The following is a 9,181-nucleotide window of genomic DNA, read 5'->3' as shown; positions in this document are numbered from 1 at the left end:
ACCAAAAAAAAGAAAAATAACCTTAGACCAAAATAGTTTAGTTTGTTATTTTTTATTGAGAAAGCATAATCATATTTTGCCTAGTGAAGAAAATCCACAAGTCAATAGTATTGTAAATCTTATTATTAGTCAAGCAGAAAATATAAAATTAGAAAATAACAAGCATAATCATTTGTTAAACCAGTTGGTAGAACATTTTCAGAAAATTCCATAAAAACAATTAGACAAAATCTAGATTATATTACATCTCAGTTAGAAGATAATAATAAAAATATTCAAAGGTCTCCTAGCAAAAGAGAGGTAAAAGAGCTTATTGACCTCATAGATAGCAAGCCTAAGCAAGTAGAACTTAGATCATTAGAAATAGTTGAGCAGTTAAAATTAGAAGTTCAAAAAAAAAAAAAAAAAAAAGAGTTGAGTGAACAAGTAGATAAGTTACATGATAAAATAGATGGATTATTAGTTTAATGACCGATTCTAGAACTAGCAGAAAATATATCCAAGCTTTGAAAGAAATTAGTAAGTTAGATAAAGAACCAGTAGGTTTAACATATTTTTCAACACAAGTAGCCAGTAGTAATATTCCCATTAGGAAAGATAATTTAATTATTCAATTAGGTTTAAATTTGGCTAAGAAATTAGATCAAGTTGAAGAACAAAAAGCAAAAATAAACCAAGTTTTACATAACGCATCTTTATCACTTCCACCATCTTTGTTAGAAAAATTAGAAAAATTTAACTTTAAGTGCAAATAATAATATTAGAAGACCTAAGATAAATCCTTTTGATAATAGAAAATGGAACTTTTTAGGAGAAAAGGAAAAGAAGTAGTTAAAGCTAAAGATATTTATCCAAATGAAAAAGAAGCACAAGAATTTATTAGAAGAGGTTTTGAGAGAACAGAGAAAAATAAATATAATTTGTATCAATTAGGTTTATTTGAAAATAGAAGTAGAATTGTAAGTAGTATCAGTCAACATGAAATTAGTTGTATTGATAAAGACGTTACACTTAATTTAATCAGTAAAGAAACAGTTACTTATTGGAGAAAATCACATTTCAGTCAGATTCACATAGGAACAATATTAATTGGAATAGCATGATTAACCAGAGCACAAGTAGGCACAAAAGCTTTAGTATACATTTATGATGATAGATGGGATAATCACCAGCAAGCAGCAATAGGAACAGCTTAAGTAGATTTAAGTTCAAACTTAGCAGTCATAGGATGTATTCCAAATTATGTCATGACAATTAATGAATTTAGTAAATATATTGAAGTGAGCATAAGAACAACAAATTATAATATGACATGAGAGTATAAAAATTTGTGTATTAGCTTAATGTATATTGGTAAAGTGTCCGATAGATATAATCATAAGTTTAATTTAGAATTTCAAAAATTTAGTTCAAATATTTGGTAGTAAACATGTAAATCTGATAGAAGCAAAACCCGTAGATAATAGCTTTTTAGAAGGAATTTAGTGGACATTGCCTAATTTACACGGTGCAAGAAATAGACAATCAGATAAAGTACAAATATATGAAACTAGTACAGGTCAAGCAATAATTAGGTTTAGTAATTACAAGCAACTAGAAAAAATAGAAGAGGATGAAGGTGAGATCGAAAATGAGAGTATCCATATGGTTTTTGATAATTTAGATATTAATTTAGTTGAACAAAATTTTGATCATATTGTACATAAGCTTATAGAAGATATTGATCATTTAGATGAAGAACAATATTTAGAAAAATATAAGACATATGATTTAAGACTACACAAAATTTCAGATGAAGAGATGAAAATTTTAATTTTAGAAATAGGAGTAGAACATATTTTAGGATAAAAAGAATATAATAATTTATTAGAATTAAAAGCATAATGTAATCCAGTAGAAGAAAGTAGCACATCAGGAGTAGAAAATCCAAATCCAAGACACATGGGTAGAATTGATCAACAATTTTTGAGACCAACAAATGAACAATATAAAGAACAAGCTAGAGTAGATTATATGGACAAAAGTAAGATGAAACCACCTAGAAAAAATAGGATTCCATATCTGAGAGGATTAGAACAAATTAATATAGTAGGAAATATATTAAATTTAGATAATGTAGATCCACAAGATTGGGAGAGAACAATTGAGAGATGGGAGAAAGGTTGCGTACATGCATCATTATTGTTAGATTTTAGTAATTCACAAAATATGTTAAACTATTTTGAAAATACCTTAGATGGTTTAGTTTTTTATTATTTCTAGTCATGGAAAGTTCAAAATCCTGAACAGCATAAGGCAGCTAAAACACATTTTAATATTAATGGTTTTGTTACTTTGATTAAGCAAGAATTTTTAGATCATAATAGGTTAGATGGCAGAAGCGAACAAGAACAAATAAGAGCAATTAGAAATTTAGAACAATTACAAATTTGTGATTTACAATATATACCTGAGTATACCATAGATTTTTTTTTTAATATTTAGGAAGAACAGGTAGAATTAGTGATATTAATTTATTAGATACTTATATGACAAAAATAACATGACCAATAGGAGAAAAGATTTGGAATGAAAGGCAAAAGCATTCAAAGAAAAAATACAGTTTAGATAATTTAAGTGATAATGAGAGTATTTATAGTGTAGAGAGTATTAACATGATAGATTCAGACTTGGAAATTTCAAGTAGCACAAATAGTGATTGAGAAGAGTATATGTGTGCATTCATAGAAAAACAACATGAAGAAGAATATAAATATATAAATTTAGGTTGGCCAGAAAAATGTCATAAGTGTAGCAAGTTATATTATGTGAAAAGTGTTATAATAATAGATTATTAGAAGTTAATTCAGCTAAATCAGCAGAATCACAAGAAAGTACTAAAATATTAGGAAATATTGTTTATAGTATAGAAAAGCCAAAAACTAGTTCTTTAATTACCATAAATTGTGAAATAGAATTAGCAAAAGAACATACAATAAAAACAACAACTATGATAGATATAGGGAGTACAAAGATTGTCATAAGAAAAGAATTAGTACCAGAAAAATATAGACAAAAATTAGCAAAACCAGTGAGAATAACACAATTTGATGAGAGACCAGTTTATTTAACACATTGTATTAATAATGAGTCTATTAAAGTAGAAAAATAACAATTTAATTTACCATTAACATTTGTTTCACCAGTAAGATTGACACATCCCGACCCGGAATGTCCATTAAGACTCCGAATCAAGCTGTGCTGGCCGACACTTGGAAGGTGACGAAGCCATAAAGTACAGTGATGTCAGAAATGTGAATAAATTTAAACCTAAAAGTGCCTAAAGACAAGAGTGCACTGTGAGCGGAAATGAACCCATTTGTAAAGTACAGTAGTGTGGGTAATGATCATACCTTCAGAGGTAGCCACTATATTGAGATTCGCTAAGAATCCTCGTCGATACGAACTTTCTGCAACTAAAACCTAGAGGGGCGAAAAACAAAAAACGTGAGTGGTCGAAAATCAAGCTTTTTGAAACCATTTCTCATTCCAAAAATAATAATCTTCACCGTAAAACCCATATAATTTCCCAGAAAATAATACTACATATATATATAGAAATCATGCACAAGAGTAGTGAAAAACCAATTATATGCCATGTCAAGTATCTTAGCAATGAAATAAGTAAGTCAGGTAAAATAAATCAATTTAAAATGATATGTCAGCCAGAGTCACCTAATGTGACCTGTACGGCTGAATCTATAGCTCATCATATATGCTTGCACACGAGTTGGAACCATATATTATGGTCTATACGATAGGGATAGGTGTAAATAAGTACGCTCAAGTGCTACGATCACGTGAAGGCTGTACGAATAATCGAAGGTCACCTACGAGTCGGAACCACCTATTGTGGTCTGTACGATAGGGCTGTGCACCAAACTTGGATCCAAGGTGAGCATGCGGTGCGGGAGGTGAACATCACGTGAAAGACTGTGCCCTAGCCATGGACGGGAGCACTAACACCGGGGTGCAGGATAATGAGCTCTAAATGCATCTACGTATAATCACAAACAATGCATTCCACTATCACCAACATATACTCACCTGAAGCTTACCTGAGCATCCGCAGCGTCAAACCACAACATGCATATCTATACTAATGCATATTCTAAAATATAATGCAATTGACATGGCATTTAAAAATCGTAAATCCATTTAAAACAATTTCTGGGAAAACGTAAAGCATATATATATATATATAGAAAACCAAAAGCCCACTCACCTGGAGGCATCATAAACGATCGGCGTCTAGAATAATTATCAAACCACATCTCAGAATCATTATCGATAGAACACGTAACTTACGTAAAACACATCCTTAAGGGCATTCTAAAATGATTTGAGACTCATTGACCAAAATTCAACCATCGATCAAAGATCGACGATAGGGTCCACAACCCTACGTAACTCAATCCAGAAGGCCCGCATCCCAGATTTCTGATCAATAACTTCCAAAGATCCACATTATGTTTCTAAAACACCATACTAAAGTTTCATTCCGATCTAACGGTTGGATCTCCGCCAATTGTAAATTCAAGTGGCGGTTAACGTTTTATTTTATGAACTGGAAGATCCGTACGTTAGATTCCCGATCTGTAAGTTTCTAATATCCTCAAATATTATGAACTATAACATATCAAAATTTGGTGACAATTCAACGGTCGGACCGTCAATTGCTAAAAAAATCAAGTGGCGGACTTTAATAGAACTATTTCTAAAAATAATCAACCGGTGGCAGTCGGCCGCTCCGACTCACCAGAAAATTCAACTATTTCTAAAAATTCTCAAACTTCACAGAAATGATCTCAATGAGTGAAGCAACTTTCATACCTGTGACTAAGGCCAATTTGGTTGGGAAAAGCCTTAATTTCACTTGAACCAGTCGGAACCTTAGGTTTGGGTGCTTCTTGATTCGCCATCTCCGGTGCTCCGCTGCTCCTATAACTGATTGGGCTTTATTCTAGGCCTCATGGGGAGTCTAATGGTGGTGGTAATTGGTGGGAATAGCTTCAGGATTTTGGGATTTCTCGCATGGACCCATCGCACCCACCGATGGTTTTCCACCCATTTACAACAATTTTGTTCTAAATCTGGGGTAGAAAAGGAAAAGGGAAGGGCTAGATGATGTTTGGGAGTGGTGGTTCGGCTCAAATCGTCGGAAAAACAATGGATTTCATCGTAGAAACCCTCTGGCTATAACCAGGTCACGGGTCGCACGGGTCAAGGGTTGATTTCGTGCTTCTTGTTTCTCTCCCTTCCCCTCTTTTCTTCTGCTCCCTATTCGTCCAACCCCCTCTCATTTCCCTTCTTCTCTCCTTTGTTTCCTATCTCCACCGCCCTTCTCCATCTTTCTTCAATCTGGGCCACACATGTGGCTCCATCAAATTATGCTCTGAAAAAGTCTGGAGCATTCTAGAAAATAACCAATTTACTAAAATACCCCTGACTTTAAACGTTAATAACTCCTTTGTTATAACTCCAAGACACATTCTGCTTGCGCCCATGCGCTCGTGTTAACGAGTACTACACGAATAAGCCAAGAAAACAGATCTTACATGACACGACAAGGTGGTTAATAAAAATCAACATATATGCCTCAAAGGGCATTTTCGTAATTTCTCATTTTTAAATTATAAAAATCGTAGTAATTGGGGACGGGTCGTTACAAGGATCATACCCATTCATTTTAGGTTTAAATATTTTGAAAAGTTTACAAGGTTTTTTTATTTATGAATCTTAACATAACATTTTTCAAATGAGGTATTACAATAACTGATCAAAGTAATACTGTAGAAGCATACAAAAGTATAAGTATAGAAGAATCTAGTAGTCAAGATGGTTATTATTTAGAAAACTCAAAAGAAAATGATGAGCATAATAACATAGAAGAGTTTGATGAAGAAATTTTTGAACATGAATATCTGATTTAGAAGAAGGAACTCGTATAGAAATATTACAGTTAAATAAACCAAAGAGTTTAGAAGAATTGTTACAATTAGTAGAACAAACTAGAATCATAGGAGAAGACCCATAGTTACATTGGAATAAAAATAAAATAATAGCAAAATTAGATATCATTAATCCAATTTTAACCATAAAGACAGCTGATATGCATTCTAGTTTAATAGATAAACATGAATTTGAGCAACAAATAAACGAATTGTTAAACTTAAAAGTAATTAGACCCTCTAGGTCTAGACATAGATTAGCAACATTTATTGTAAGAAAACATTCAGAACTAAAGGGAGGTAAAGCTAGAATTGTTTATAATTACAAAAGATTAAATGATAATACATATGAAAATAGTTATAAGCTACCAAATAAAAATTAGCTTATAAATAATTTAGTAAATTTGATTGTAAATTAGGATTTTGGCAAATAAGATTAGCAGAAGAATCAATTGAGTGGACAACTTTTACTTGTCCAGAAGGACATTTTGAGTGGCCTGTTATGCCATTTGGACTTAAAAATGCTCCGTCAATCTTTCAAAGAAAGATGGATCAAATTTTCAAGAAATATGATCATTTTTGTAGTGTTTATGTAGATGATATTTTAGTACATAGTAAAAATAGAAATGAACATAGAAACCACTTGGAAATAGTTTTACAAGAATTTATCAATAATGGAATTGTGATTAGCAAAAATAAAATAGCATTAGAAAAGCAAGATATAGAATTTTAAGGAATGTATATCAAGTCAGGTACAATACAATTATAAGATCATATAGCCAAAAAGGTCTTAGAATTTCTAGATAAGTTAGAAGATATGAAATAGTTACAAGCATTTTTAAGATTGTTAAATTATGCAAGAAATTTTATCCCTGATTTAGGAAGAAAAATAGCAGTATTACATAGTAAAACTAGCAAAACTGGACAAAGTATTTTAATAGTGAAGATATTAAAATAGTTCAAAATATAAAGGAAGAAATTATTAAACTTAAGCCATTAAAATTACCATTTGACGACAATTACAAAATAATTGAAACAGATGCTTCATCATTAGGATGAGCAAGTATACTATACCAGAAAAAGTATAAGGAGTCACCAAAGTATGACGAATAAGTTTGTAGATATTCATCAAGAAAATTTAGTGATGTATAGTCAAGATTACCATCAACAGATTTAGAAATTTTAGGAATAATTAACTCACTTGAAGCATTCTCTTTATTTGTACATAATGAACTATTTACGATTAGAACAAATTGCCAAAATATAGCTTCTCATTATAACAAGATACATGCTAATAAACAGGCAGCTCGAAGATGAGTTAATTTTGTTGATTTAATTACAGGGAATGGGTTTAAACCAATTTTTGAACATATAAAAGTTAATGACAATACATTAGATGATATCTTATCAAAATTAATTTGTTGAACAAAAATGGAATATCGTGGACCATCATCCTCAAATGGCACAAGACCACAAGGTAGAAGAGCACTTTTCAATAGCATAATGATGCACCATGGACTTACCAGCATGACCACATGTACCAACATTCAACTTTAATGGCAATATTGTTAAAGGAATCAGAAATCCAACTCTAAGGTATAGGTCAAGAGTACCAGGAATTTTTGATAGGCAGCAGATTTTCCTAGATAATTTTTAGAACATCCAAATTAAATAGTCAAACACGAGGTTAGGTCATGAAAAATTAATTAGAGCCTTAGAACAAGAGTTTCATAGTTTTAATTTTAGTATCCATCAAAGCCAGCATCATATTTATTCTCTTGAGCATAACCTTCAAGTTATTTCTAGGGACCATGAGTCATTACTTAGTAAGTTTACCAAAATGAACCAAGAACTCCAATCTTTTAGAATGTAGCAGAAGGCAAGTGACACCTTGAAAAGAGAATTGAAAATAGTTTTGAAACTTATCAGGATAAGAATAAAAAAAATAGGTTATTGAACCCATAGAACAAGAGGCTAATAAGCCTATAAAAGAGATTAAGATTGAGCTCTTAGGAGAAGACATTGAAATGGAGTATCATCAAAATAATGAGCAGCATCAGCATCTGAGTGACAAAGAAAAACAAGAAAGATATGAAATTTTTCTTAGTAATATATATTTAGACTTAATAATAGATGAGATCTTATTAGAAAAAATTTCAAAAGCAAAATTAAGAATAATGCCACCAGATATGCAAAATGAGACATTGAGTAGAGAATCATAGTCCATGAAAGAGTTACAATTACAATTACAATGTGCTTTGTATCAGTCCATCTTTGATCCAAAACCAAGGATGAATATTATTACAAAGATGTATCCACCATGTCTTTGTGATAGTATAGATAATTGTATTTGTAAACCAGAGGTTAGCATAACTGTGGCCAGGTTAACATGAGAAATTTTAGACCATGGCATTTTAGTTATGAGCATCAGAAAAAACATAATGTGGTAGAAGTTACCCCTGCCTTACTATTAGATTTTGGCTATCTTGATAAAATATTCATTAACCATATTTCCAAACTAGAATCTTTTCCTGAAAAACTTATAAAAGTAGTAGAAGATAATCTGGAAACGTGGAAAGAAATTTGCGTAATTTTATTAGTAGTCCTCCAAATTGGTATGTACATATGCATAAGGAGAAAGCCAGGTAGCCATGATTAATGAAGAGTCATTTAAACTATCCCTTATCTCCTCACATAGGTGAACTCCTTCATACAAAGATATTCTAAAATTTCGAAGGATTCAAATGCTAACTTTAGCTGAGTTTGAAGATTTTAGGTATGATATGGTATTAGTAGCAGAAAAAAGAAGAAATGTATATTTACAGTAAGACAATGATCAGTCATCAACCCTATTGGAAGCCTCAATATTTCAAAGAAGAAATAGCAGAAATGTACTACAAGGTGAAAAAAGATAGAGAAAGAGATGCAGAGCTAGTAGAAGGCGATGAACATTATTGGAACAATTTGGCAGAAGAAGAGCTGTGTAACATTGACAACATGATGAAAGCATGAAGAGCTGGCAGTAAATTAGCATAAGTTGAATAGTATCATGTAAATAATATATTTCCAGATAGAAATATCAATATCATTGTGGATCTCGCTACAATAATAAAATAATAGCATAAGAGTAAATAAAGAAAAGAGCTTGATCCATTATGGACTTTTCATACACAAAATGTCCTTTTGATTAA

Source organism: the organism of the source record quoted next, unplaced genomic scaffold (genome assembly GCF_019419815.1).
Source record: "Pyrus x bretschneideri cultivar Hongxiangsu unplaced genomic scaffold, Pyrus_bretschneideri_v1 Contig37, whole genome shotgun sequence".
Classification (NCBI taxonomy): domain Eukaryota; kingdom Viridiplantae; phylum Streptophyta; class Magnoliopsida; order Rosales; family Rosaceae; genus Pyrus; species Pyrus x bretschneideri.
Note: the sequence above shows the minus strand (reverse complement) of the source record.